The sequence below is a fragment of the Pteropus alecto genome, unplaced genomic scaffold (assembly GCF_000325575.1).
Source record: "Pteropus alecto unplaced genomic scaffold, ASM32557v1 scaffold7, whole genome shotgun sequence".
In the NCBI taxonomy this organism is placed as follows: Eukaryota; Metazoa; Chordata; class Mammalia; order Chiroptera; family Pteropodidae; genus Pteropus; species Pteropus alecto.
Genome location: NW_006494614.1, coordinates 47,928,885 through 47,942,728, shown reverse-complemented (window position 1 = coordinate 47,942,728; position 13,844 = coordinate 47,928,885). Strand labels below are relative to the sequence as shown.

At 34.9% G+C, this 13,844-nt stretch overlaps 1 protein-coding gene across 2 annotated transcripts in view; it reads right to left on the bottom strand.

Annotated features, from left to right (window-relative positions):
* Nucleotides 1-13,844, bottom strand: part of ACER3 (alkaline ceramidase 3) — a 107,853-nt gene that overhangs the window by 53,446 nt on the left and 40,563 nt on the right. The window lies entirely within an intron of this gene.

The window sequence follows — 13,844 nt, the reverse complement described above, 5'->3', positions numbered from 1 at the left end:
CCTTAAGGATGTATAGGAGTTAGCCCAACAAACACGGTGAACGAGGTGTCACCAAATAATCTGTATGAAGCCACTTGAGAAAAATTTCAAACTCTGTTACTCTTGCTTTAAAAAAAAAAAATCACTGTATATATCATCGCATTATTTTCTACTGCTCAAAATAAGATGAGAGAAGTAAAGTTATTGCACTTATTTTACTAAAAAATGAGAAAGCAGGATGGTTGATGTCTTTTTTTTCCAAAGGAGAAATTAGCAAGTACGAAAGTAGATAAGTTAATGAAAAGGGGAACAAACTCTGTGAGGTATTTAAAGTCACACAATATACTATGAAGTCACACAATATACTATGAGATGACTATTCATCCTGAAAGGGAGACTGGCCACTTAATCATGCCTCACTTAAGAAACGTTTTTATCCAAACTTTTCCAAACGTTCTCTTGGTACTTTTATTTATACAGTATTAAAAGTCTGATTTTTAAAGAGATCTCTATAATTTATTTCTTTTCAACAACCCATTTAGAACACAAAAAATGTAATAGAACAGCCATCACCTTCTCCACACAATATTTTATATTTTGCCCCATTAAGCAAACCACCAATATTTATTCAAGTTTATCAGCTTTATAGATATAATTCACATATTATAAAATTAATTTATTTAAAGTGCATAATTGTTTTTAATATGTTCATAAAGTTGTACAATCATCGTCATTATCTAATTTTAGAACATTTTCATCACCTCAGAGAGAAACTCTGCAAGCACCTATTAGCAGTCACTCCCTATTTCTCCTCAAACTTCCCCCTTCCTCAGCCCTCGACAACCATTAATCTATTTTCTATCTTGATAGATTTACCTGTTCTGGACTTTTCATATAAATAGAATCATAAAATATGTAGTCTTTCTGTCTGTTTGCTTTCACTCAGCATAATATTTTCAAAGTTTACTCATGTTATAGCATGTATCAATAACATTCCTTTTATGGATGAATATTCCATTGTATGACCTACTACATTTTATTTATCCATTCATCAGTTGATGGACATTATTACACATTACATGTTTGCACTCCCCAAATTTATAGGTTGAAGCCCTAATCCCCAATGTGGTAGTATTTGGTGGGGTGGGGCCTTTGGGTAATTAGGTTTAGATGAGGTCACGAAGGTGGGGCTTTCATGATGGGATTAGTGTCCTTATAAGAAGTGGAAGAAACAGGACCTCACTGTCTCTCTCTGCCTATATGCAACAAAAATAGGCCATGTGATGACACAGGGAGAAGGTGGACATCTGCAAGCCAAAAAGAGGGCTCCCACCAGGAACCAAATAGACCAGCACCTTAATCTTAGACTTCCTAGCCTCTAGAGCAGTGAGAAATGAATGTATGTTGTTCAAGCCACCCAGTCTATGATGTTTTGTTATGGCAGCTTCAGCTGACCAAGACAGACTTTTAGGTTTTTTTCTACATTTTGGCTATTATGAATAATGCTGCTGTAAACATTCACGTACAGACATGCCCCATTTTATTGTACTTCACTTGACTGCCCTTCACAGATATTGCATTTTCTATAAATTGAAGGTAAGACTCTCCACCAGCAAAGATTACAACTTACTGAAGGCTCAGATGATGGTCAGCTTTTTTTTTTTTTTTTAGCAATAAAGTATTTTAAAATAAGTCGTGTACATTGTTTTTTTCAGACATGTTATTGCACACTTAATTGACTACAGTATAAACATACAGAATAAACTGTATGTTTACACAGTACAGTATAAACATAATTTTCATATGATGCATTGAGAAACCAAAAAATTCATGTGACTTGCTTTATTGCAATATTAGCTTTAGTGCAGTGGTCTGGAACCAAACCCTCAATATTTCCGAGGTATGCGGCAATCTAGAGATGACTTTAAGTATATAGGACAATGTGCGTAGGTTATATTCAAATATTGATGACACATTATATAAGAGACTGAAGCATCCTCAAATTTTAGTATCTGAGGGGACTCCTGGAACCAATCCCGCATGGATAGCAAGGGACGACTAGATTGTGTGTAGCTAAAGTGTAAAGTACATGTAGGAGAGTAGTGGAAGATGAGGCCTGTAAGGCAGAGAGTCCAGATTACGACCAACCACACACACACACACACACACATACACACACATACGTACATACAGGGATTAACATGATTGATTTTGCATTCTAAAATATATCACTCTGGTTACAAGGCAGGATAATATCTACAGGATTAGTCTCCAACTCTGACAGCAAAAAAAAAAAAAAAAAAATTAGCAACCCCATAAATGTATATTTATTTATGAACTGTATACATACTCTGGCCTATGGTAAGGTCCTTCATGATCTGGCTCCTGCATAAATCTCTCCAACCTCCTATTCTGCCACTCGGCCCCTTAACAACTAAAGAATATTAGGGCGAAGTCGGAAAGCAAACAGAAAATTACAATATGGTGTATTAAGCACAGTAACAGAGATATACATTGTGTTCATTAGTGGTACAGAAAAAGGGTCATTTAATTATATCAGGTAGCTGAGAAAGGTTTGAAGGAAGCCTTTCTAGAGAAAATGAGAGTTAAACAGTCCTGATGACATGGTTAGTTTACCTGACAAAAGAGGTTAAAGGCAGAGATGTCAAAATATATACGGTACTAAAAATAGCAAGTAGTTTGACATAGCTAAAGTGTAAAGTACATGTAGGAGAGTAGTGGAAGATGAGGCCTGTAAGGCAGAGAGTCCAGATTACGACCAACCTGCCAAGAAATACAGATTTTCAAGTAGGTTATCTCATTTAAAGAAAAATGATTCCATTCAAAGAGGCATACCTGGCTGGAGAAAATTGGTGAAATTTAGCACAGTAAACCAGTTTTTATCACTGACACACTACAATTTATCAAGAGGTGCATATTTTCTGAAATGTATTCAAATTGGCACAAATAAAAAATTCAAGAAAGAGAAGTTATTTAAGCCAAAGGAACAAATGTGAATGAAATATGTGAAAACAAAACAACATTCATTAGTCCTTAAATTATACAAATTAGAAATTCTGGAGATACTTAAAAAAGTATTTTTATTTTCTTTTCCTTGCAAATCAACTGATTGATTCAACCACATGGAGAACAAAATGTTTAATTAATATAAGGGTGACTGAATTTGACCTCAAAAGCAAAGTAAATAAAAGCAAAAATAAATAAATGGAACTATATCAAACTAAAAAGCTTCTGCACAGCAAAAGAAACCATCGACAAAACAAAAAGGCAATCAAATGAATGGGAGAAGATACTTCCACACAACACCTCCCATAAGGGGCTAATATCCAACAAAAAACCCAAACAATCCAATTTAAAAATGGGTAGAGGACCTTAATGACATCTCTCAAGAAGACATACAAACAGCCCACAGACATATGAAGAGATGCTCAATGTCACTAGCTATTAGGAAAATGCAAATCCAAACCACCATGAGATATTACCTCACACCTGTTAGAGTGGCTATCATCAAGAAGACAAGTAATAATGAGTGTTGGAGAGGTTGTGGGAAAAAGGACCCCTAATACACTGCAGGTGGGAATGTAAATTGGTATAGCCACTATGGAAAACAGTATGAAGTTTCCTCAAAAAAAAAAAAAAAAAAAAAAGTAGAATTACCACATGACCCAGCAATCCCTCTTCTGAGTATCTGCCTCTAGATTTGAAAACATTTATCTGTAAAGATGCTCATTGCAGTAGTATTCACGGTGGCCAAGACACGGAAACAATCAATAGGTGATTGGATAAAGAAGATGTGGTACATATATACAATAGAATGTTACTCAGCCGTAAGAAAAAATGAATACTGCCATTTTCGACAACATGGATGGATCTTGAAATTATCATGCTAAGCGAAATAAGTCAAATAAGTCAGACAGAAAAAGTTGAGAACCATATGATTTCACTTATATGTGGGATATACAACTGAAAACAAATAAGACAAAAACTCATAGACACAGACAATAGTTTAGTGGTTACTAGAGGGAAGTGGGGAGAGGGGAGGTAGGTAAGGGTAAAGGAGGTCAGTTATATGGTGAACAAAGAAGATCTGACTTTGGGTGGTGAACACATAATGCAATATACAGATGATGTATTATCAAATTGTACACTTGAAACCTATATAATTTTATGAACCAATGTCACCCTGATAAATTTAATTTAAAAATATATACGGGTGACTGTTAGCCAACGTTTCATCCTTATGTTTCCCTTAAAAAAAACCTGAGGCATCAAAGTTAATTTAATTCACATTTGTAGGAATTATCCAGAGCATTCCAAAAAACAACTAACAGGGACAGGTTTCTCTACATGGTCATGCCTAAAGTGAAAACTGCGGCAGTCAAAATAGTAATAGAATTAGAATAAAGAAGTCAATGTCCCATATACATCTTCTAATTAGATGTCCATATTCATAGCACTTTAATACAGTTTTAAGAGTCTCTCAAGCATATAACAGCATTTCACTGAGTTGGAATCTCCCGATTCAAATATTTTGGCATGATACCAGTCACAGTTTTCAAGGTTACAAAATACAGGTATGTTCTGATACACATTTATTTTGATCCATCTGACTAACCATACTGTAGAAAGAGTCTTAAAGAACTTTGCAATCAGACTTTAACTAGGATCCCAGGTCTATCACTTATTACTTATTAACTTATTAACTGACTCTCTTTGAGACTCAGCTGCCTCTGTAAAATAAGAATAACAATGGTTTATTTATTTACTTTTTACTTTTAAAGGATAACAATGTTTATCATGAAAGGTGGCTTGAGGATTACCTAGCATGTACCTGACATATAATAGGTATCAACAAATTTTATTTTCTAGTCCCTAACTCAAGCTATGAAAAAATTCACACGCATAGTGAATGGAATCATTAGATTTGGGAAGTAGGTTAGCTTATTTGCCATGACACAAAATTAAAGGCCCAAGATACACTGAGTTCCTTTTAAATTACATTATGATTTACCAAAATGTATAAGGGACCCAGTATAGATGAAAAAGAAGGGCATATTAACTACAAAGTGTCAAAGGCATTAACAGTATAATGTGTGATTCTTTTAAAATCTATGAACTCAAGTAGTTTTTAGTTTTGTTGGTGGTGTCAAAACAATACCAGCTACAATTATAGAGCATGCATAATTGTACTTTCCAGGTGAAGTGAGCATTTACATTAGAAACAAAATACACTATCATATTAGAAAGGCAGTAGAGTAGAGTGATTAAAAGAGCTTTGGAGAGTTGTCCTAAGAAGTTTGGACCTTATCTCCAAGCTGATGAGAAGCCATTTAGGATATTTAAAAAGAGCTTTTCTAATCATTTGCCACCTATCCTAAAGGGGATTGATTATTCACTCCCTTTTCTATCATTAATCTAGTATATAACCTTATTGTAGTAACACACAAAGAGAGGTGAGAATATTCTATTTAGCCTTATCAGTGTATTTTGGATTACTCTCTCCCTTCCCACCTCCAGTAAGGTTGCTACAACATTAGTAGATGGGCTACTACATTAATTTAGCAACATAGGTTGCAGTAGTAACTACATTAGTGTGGTAGGCAGAACAATGGCTCCCGAAGATGTCTACAACCTAACCCCAGAACTTGAATATGTGTTATCTCGAATGGCAAAAATAACTTTGCAAAGGTGATTAAATTAAAGGCTTGGAGATGGAGAGATTACCTGGATTGTTACAGTGTACCCAACCTAATTACCTGAGTCCTCAAAAGCACGAACTTTTGGGAGATGTGATTATGGAAGAATGGTCAGAGATATAAAGTTACTAACTTTAAAGATGAAAGAAAGAGGCCATGAGCCAAGAGACTCTGGGCAGCCATATAAGCTAGAAAAGACAAGTAAATTGACTCTCCCCCTAGACCCTCCAGAGAGGAATACAGATCTGCAAACATCCTGATTCATCCCAGTGAAACTTCTGTCAGATTTCTAATCTACAGACTGTAAGATAATAACTATATTTTATTGTCTTACGTCACTTAATTTGTGATCCTTTGTTACAGCAGCAAAAACCAGTACAATTACCAACAAATGGCTAGTATATTAGTTACTAAACCAATACCTGAAGTGCCTTTTAAAACTCTTGCCTAAGAACTTCGGCTCATCTGAAGACTCTCAAGAAAAGTCAAAAGGCAAGCTACAGACTGGGAGAAAATATTTGCAATACATATAATATCTAACAAAAGGCTCATATCCAGAAATATATAAAAAATCAGTAAGAAAAAGACAGACAACCCATTTTAAAACTGGCAAAAGATTCGTTGACACATCACAAGAGATGACAACCAAAGGGCCTATAAACTTTTGGCAAATGCTCAACATCATTACTCATTGGGGAAAAAATATTAAAGCCTCTGTGAGATACCACCACACACCAAATCAGAATGACTAAAATTAAAAAGATTGACAAGTATGGGCAACAATGTGGAATAAATGGAAATCTCAAATATTGCTGGTGGGAGTGTAAAATGGTCCAACTATTTTAGAAAATTGTTTGGCAGTTTCTAAGAAATTTAGACGCAAACTATCCTATGACCTAGCAAACCTATTAGACATACACCCAAAAGAAATGAGTGCATATGTCCATCAAAAGACATATATGATAATACCATAGAATATTTATTCATAAAAGTCCTAAACTGAAAACGCATTAATCAATTTTATTAAGCCATTTCATTAACATGAAAACAGGCAAATGAACTGTATTATTCATACAATGCAATAATATATATCAATAAAAAAGAATGTACTGATACAAACTACAATGATGACACTCAAAAATACTATATCAAGTTAAAGAAGCCACATGCCAGAGTACACACTATATGATTCTATTTATACAAGTTTAAGAACATGTAAATTATTATATGGGAATAGAAGCTGGAATAGTAGTTATCTTTCTGGTGGTGTACTGACTGAGAAAAGGCTCAAGGAAACTTTCTGGGGTAATTGAAATTTTCTGTATCTTCATATGGGTGGTGTTTACATAGATAAAACCTCATTGAACTGCATGTATACTTAAGATTTATATATTTGAATTATTATGAAATATACATCAATTTTTAATCAGAAAAAATTGAGAGGGACCACCTCTTCCTTGCTGTGCTCTAAATATACCTTGTCCATCAAAATACTCCCACCTAAGAGATTGGCTTTAGTACTATCCATATTGTTTCTGGAACACCTTCAGGCAGGTTAAGTTAGTGACAAATGTTCCACAGGCAGAGGAAAAGTAAGAATACAAAGTAACAATGATACTAATAGATAAGGGTTAATATGGTAATTGAAGAGAGAACTAAGGTATTTCTGCAGCCAAGTAAAGGGAATGTTTGGACTACCTAGGGAGGTTAAGGTATGTTAAATAGTATGGACCTAGAACAATTAATAATAGACATGATAATAACAGAAATGAGATTAGATGTTATGATTTTTATACTTATTTTCTTAGACAATAATTGAATGACAATAATTGTTATTCAATTATTGTCTTACTCTGGATCCAGTCAAAAACATTAAAACATAAACCACAACTCAGGCCATAGGAACCAGATGAGGAGCCATCACAGCTGCCTGCCTTAGACTACTTTCTACCAGGCTTTCCATCTTTCTGCTTGCACTTTCTACTGGGCAACTTTCCTGGCCATCTCATTTCCTCACCTCCTGTTCCCTAACTACATGGGCTACTCAGCTAACTGTGGTTTCCGCTTCTCTGGTTAAGCCTGTTGCTGGGTTTTAGCTACTAGATTGAACATGTTTATTCACAGTGTAGTCATATGAAAACCACAATTGCGCATGCATAAAGATGAGAAACTTATTTACTAAAAAATGAAAATACTGTTTCTATTGAGTGATAAGATTATGGGTATTTTGCATTGTTTTTCAAATTTGTCTTCAATATAACCATCACATACTTTTTTAACCAACTAGAAAAAAAGGTCATTGATGTTTTGGACAATGTCTGGAAAACTGGGAATAAATAAAGGGAAATTAGTAGGCAAGTTATAAAATGATTTCTAAAGGTCCTTTCATTGACTTTATGTCTATTTCATTACTAAATGTAACTGCTATAATCTAAAATGTTATTAGTCTAATAGGCAGTCTACTCACTTTCCCCTTGACAAGAGGCATAATGTTCTTAAGATCATTTCGGATGACTTTGATTAAGTCTGGCAGTAAGAGACTATAGGTATGATCACACTAAACTCAAGGCAGCTCCATGCAAAGAATTTCCAATGGTTCTTTTCAGAGGGTAATGACTTGGTGTCTCTGTGACATTTCTACTTCACTAACTTTCTATTTCAGCACTGGACTTAGAGATAATAGACTCATTAAGTAGACTTTTAAAATCTTTAATAATCTTTAATAGACTTTTTTCCTGCTTTTTTTTTTAACCATTTTTCAATTCATTTCTCTTGTTGTCAATTACCTATTCATTTAGATAACTGCACAACAAACACTCGTACGATTACAAATAGATTTTGTTGTTTATTTATTTGCAATTCATCACCCCTCAATGTAACATAAGCTCTCTGGGGACAAGGACTCTTTTTTGCTATCCTATAATATGTACCGCATAAAAATATTTGTAAAGGAAAGAATAAGTGAACACATTGCTATTTTGAAGAAATAAGATAAACCACAATTTGTGATTTGAGCAGTAAAGAGAAAAATTAAATCTCATGGAAAAGATTTCTTTTGGCTTGGTTCTATTGTAGGTAATGCACAGTTTTAAATTACTGGCTTATGGCACAATGATTTCAGTCATGTGCCAGCTAACAATGGGGAATGTGTCGTTAGGCGATTTCATCAGAGTGTACCTACACAAACCTAGATGGTATAGCCTACTACTATACATGTAGGCTATATGGAATAGCCTATTGCTCCCAGGCTACAAACCTGTACAGCACATTTTCATGGTACTGAATACTGTAGGCAATTATAACACAATGGTATCTGTGTAACTAGACATATCTAAACATAGAAAAGGTACAGTAAAAATATGGTATAAATAATTAAAAAATGGTGCGACTATATAGGGCACTTGCCATGAATGGAGCTTCAAGACTGGAAGTTGCTCTGGGTGAGTCAGTGAGTGAATGTGAAGGCCTAGGATGTTACTGTACACTACTGTAGACTTTATAAACACTGTCCACTTCAGCTACACTAAATTTATGAAAATATTTCTGTCTTCAATAATAAATTAAACTTTGCTTCCTATAACTTTTTTACTTTATAAACTTTTTAATTTTTTAAAACTTTTGACTCTTTTGTAATAACATTTAGCTTAAAGCACAAACACATGATATAGCTGTACAAAAATATTTTCTTTCTTTACATCCTTATTCTATAAGCTTTTTTTCTATTTAAATTTTATTTTTACTTTTTAAATCTTTTTTTAAAAACTAAGATACAAACACGTTCATTAGTCTAGACCTACACAGTATCAGAATCATCAACATCACTGTCTCCCTCCTCCACATCTTGTCCCACTGGAAGGTCTTCAGGGACAATAAAACACATGGAGCTGGCATTTCCTATGATAAGGAAGCCTTCTTCTGGAATACCTCCCGAAGGACCCGCCCGAGGTGAGTGTCACTCCTTGAGGAGGTGTCACTCTTTTCAAAAACATGTCCATGGTAATTTGGTTTCTTTCTTTCATCATAGATTTGCTTGTAAGCAGATAAGGCACCACAAACATTTCTATTAATGAAAACCTTTCAGAGTCGGGGTCCATGTTTTAAACTTTATAAAGAGCTTGTTGAGGTCTGCCAAAGTTTCTGCTAAACCCTTCACTATGAGTTTTCTTGAGGGGAGGGCGTCTCCTTAATCTCCTACAGTTTTCTTTTATCTTGCCTCTTCTTCAGCTATGTATTCCTATTCCAGTTCCAACAACTCTTTAGTCAGTTCCTCAGAGATCACCTCTAGAAGCTTCTCAATGTCACCTTTATCTACACCCAGGCTTAAAGTTGTTGCCATCTCAACCACAGCCTTGATGATTTTTGCAACCCTCATCCTTGGCAAATCTTTTGAAGTCATGGATGAACCTCCTCAATGTCTTCTTCCATGTGCCACTCATATACTCCTTGCTGACATCATCCCAAGCCCAAGCAGTCATTGGTGTAGTCACAGATGTTGTAATCAGAATTGCTTCAGTATCTTAAGTAGCTGTAGCAATAACCTAGGCAAAGACTTCTTCCTTGAGTAGTAGGCCTTAAAAGCTGCTACAACTTCTTTATCCATTGGTTGGATCAAAGAGGTGGTACTTGGAGGGAGAAACACCACTTTGATATTAGGATGAAAATCCCAGTAAAAGGAGAATTTGCAAAAGTATTATCATTAATAAAGAAAATCTTGAAAGGCATGTATTCTCCAAACAGTACTTCCCCATTTCGCTGGCAGAGCAATTCTGGAGGGCATCTTGGAAGAGGAGCTGGTCATTCATGACTTCTTATTGCTCTCCTAATACACTGGCAGTGTGTGCTTACTGATATGCTTAAAGGCCCTGAGGTTCTCACTATGTGAGATCACAAGAGTTTTAATTTGTAGTCTGCAACACTGCGCCCAAGCAAGACTGTTATCCTTAAAATCAGGCCTTGACTTGGCCTCCTTATGGATGAAATTCAGGTGTCCCTTTCCAGACTTGGGAGGTTTCACCCATATTGAATATTTGTTCTGGCAAGTAATTTTCCTCTACAATCAGCTTTCGAGTGTCTAGAAATTCTTCAGCTGCCTTCACATCACTACTTGAAGACTCAACTCTTTCACATTATGTAATGAATAACAATTCTTGAATCATTTAAACCCCAAAGCTAGCAGTGAATTCAACATCATGGTCGGGTCTAGCCTTTTCTTTCAACATCACAAACTTTTTGCTTTGGCTGTGATCGTCATGATGCTGAGAGGGATACGTCTCTATACCTGGTCTTCAATACAGGTAATTAGAGCTTTATCCATTTCTGATACAAGCCCTTCTCAAACTTTTCTTAATCTTGCTGCTTTCAATGAAGATCCTTTAAAAGCTTCCATCACTTTGTTCTTGTTCTTCTAAATGGGAACTATTATGGAATGGGGACATACCTGACTGGCAAGCAATAATAGTCCTGATTTCCTACCTTCGTAGTCCTTAATCACTTTTAATTTTGTTTCCAGGTCAATCACTTGATGTGGCCTCTTACTGGCAACATCAGCAGTGGTTAATGTTTTACATGGTTAGGGGCCATGATGAACAAAACATGAGATTAAATCAAACACAAGAGAAAATGATGCAATCAAGAGACAGTAAACACAAGATGTATAAGGCTGCTACCAGTTTAACACAGCATATTGTTTTACAGCAAACTTTTTTTAAAGAAAGAGTACACTCTAAAATAACTGTAAAAAGTATAGTATAGTAAATACATAAACCAGTAACATAGTCGTTTATCATTATCAAGTATTACATAGTTGTATGTACTATATTACACGACTAGCATAGTAGGTCTGTTTATACCAGCATCACCATAAAAATGCACTGTGCTACATACAACATTACACCAGTTATGATGTCACTAGACCTAGACAGCAGGAACTTCTTTTTTAAAGTTTATTGGGATAACACTGGTTAATACAATTATATAATTTTCAGGTGTACATTATAATTTGACATCTATATATTCTATTGTGTGATTACCACCCAGAGTCCAGTTTCCTTCAGCTACCATGTACTTGATCCCCTTTACCCACTTTACCCTCCCCCAACCCCCTTATATTTGACAAGAGACTCTTTACCCTGTCTACTTCTTCCCTCCTTCCCCATCCCCTACTCTCTGGTAACCACTAGTCCATTGTCCATGTCCCTGAGTCTCTGTTTGTCCTGTTCATTTGACAACAGGAACTTTTAAGCTCCATTATAATCTAATGGGATCACTATCATATAGGCAGTTTGTTGACCAAAATGTCATTACATGGTTCATGGCTGTAAAAGCATAGAGATCTGGGTTCAAGGTATGGGTCCACCATTTACTAATTGTGTGATCTTGGTCAAGTTACTTCTCAGATAAAATGAGGTTAAAGAGTTCTTCATAGCTTATAGAGAGTATTATATGACTTCATATAAATTAATGTACTTTCCACAGAGCCTAATATATAATGCTCTATGAATGATAATTACCATTGTCTCTTCAACCTCCAACAATGTTAACAGCAAATTTTATGACTTCATAAAAATTAATGACTAAGCTATTATCATTTGAAACTTGGAAAATTCTAAGAGTACTAACCAGGCTTGACCCTACTTAGCTTCTGAGATCAGACGGGATCAGGCTTGCTCAAGGTGGCATGGCCGTAGACTGTTTTCTTTTCATAGTAATTCTGCATGGAAGTAGACTGCTTTTTTGGTCCATTTTTGGGAAGAGTAAAGATTTTAGGTGGATTAAAAAAATGTAGGTCAAGACTGTCCCCTTTTGTCAGAATAGTGAAGTTTAGTGTCCTTTTTCATACATATTCATTTATTGGTGGGGGGAGGGGAGTTATAGAAAGGTCTGATTGTTTTAGTAGGATCTTAATTCCTCTAATTTCCTTCTTTCCCTTAACTAACACGTCTCAAAAGGGTATTCCCCGCTTTCTAATTATCTCTTTCCCAGAAGTGATGCCTTTCCCAAACTGCCACCATAGGTCTCAAATACTTTCAAGTCCCTTATCTTTAGCTAGGAATGTGATCTACCAGGTCTTAGAATGCTTTCAGAAATTTTATATTTATTGTGGATCTTTTTCTTTCTATTGGAGTTTTTGTCAAAATTAGGCCCTCAATTCCTCTCTCTTCTTTTCCATGTAATTTTTAAATCCATCCCAAGTCTAAAACATCAAATATAGTTCTGTTGGAATTTACTATTTATTTCTTATTTAAAAACAATTTCAAGTTCATAATATTGTTTTTCTCCTAGTAAAGATGAAAGTGTGGGTTAAGTATGGTTTTATTTCTGTTCCTTCTTAACCTGTCCCTTTTTATTCTTATTATTACTGGCTGTGGTTTAATATTTTATAAACATTCTTAAAACACCCCAGGAAATAAAGCAAAGAGCTAAGTTTGTGAAAAAGTCTTTCTTTTGAAGATAGATCAAGTAACTTTCTTAAAACATCATGCATAGAGAAAAGATTCAAAAATCGAAGTCTCTCATATCCAATGACGATAATGCAAGAACATAAGAGAGTGATTTTCCCATCTCAGGCTCTGGTAAAATTCATTCATTCATCTACCCAACATTTACTGAGGATCACTAAATTGCCACTTAATAGGGATACAAAGGTAACTAAGACACAATCCCTGCCTCACAGAAAGTAGAGGAATATGAAAAAGTCATAAAGGTTAGATATAGGACAGTGTCCTTTACAAAAAGTCTTAAAAATATGTAAACCATACTACATATACTTTTTAATTATACACACACACACACACACACACACACACATATGTAGTATAAACACAAAAACGTGGAAGGGTGTGCTGAGAGAATGAAGGGAATAAAATCAGGTAGGAAAACAAAGGGAACTTCAATCTTATCTATAATTTGTAGTTTATTTCTTTAAGAAAGAAGAAGAAAGAAAGACCTGAAATAAATATTGCAAAGTGCTAAGATCTGACAAAGCTTGGTGATAAGACACATAGGTGAATCTGTTATATTATCTCTATTCTTTTCTTAAAATATTTTTTGTGATTTTTAAATTTTCTTATTCAAAATATAGTTCAATTTACTTACAAAATTTGTAGAATTTTAATTCAGAAGTTTCAGAATATGTTCAAATTGTGTAAT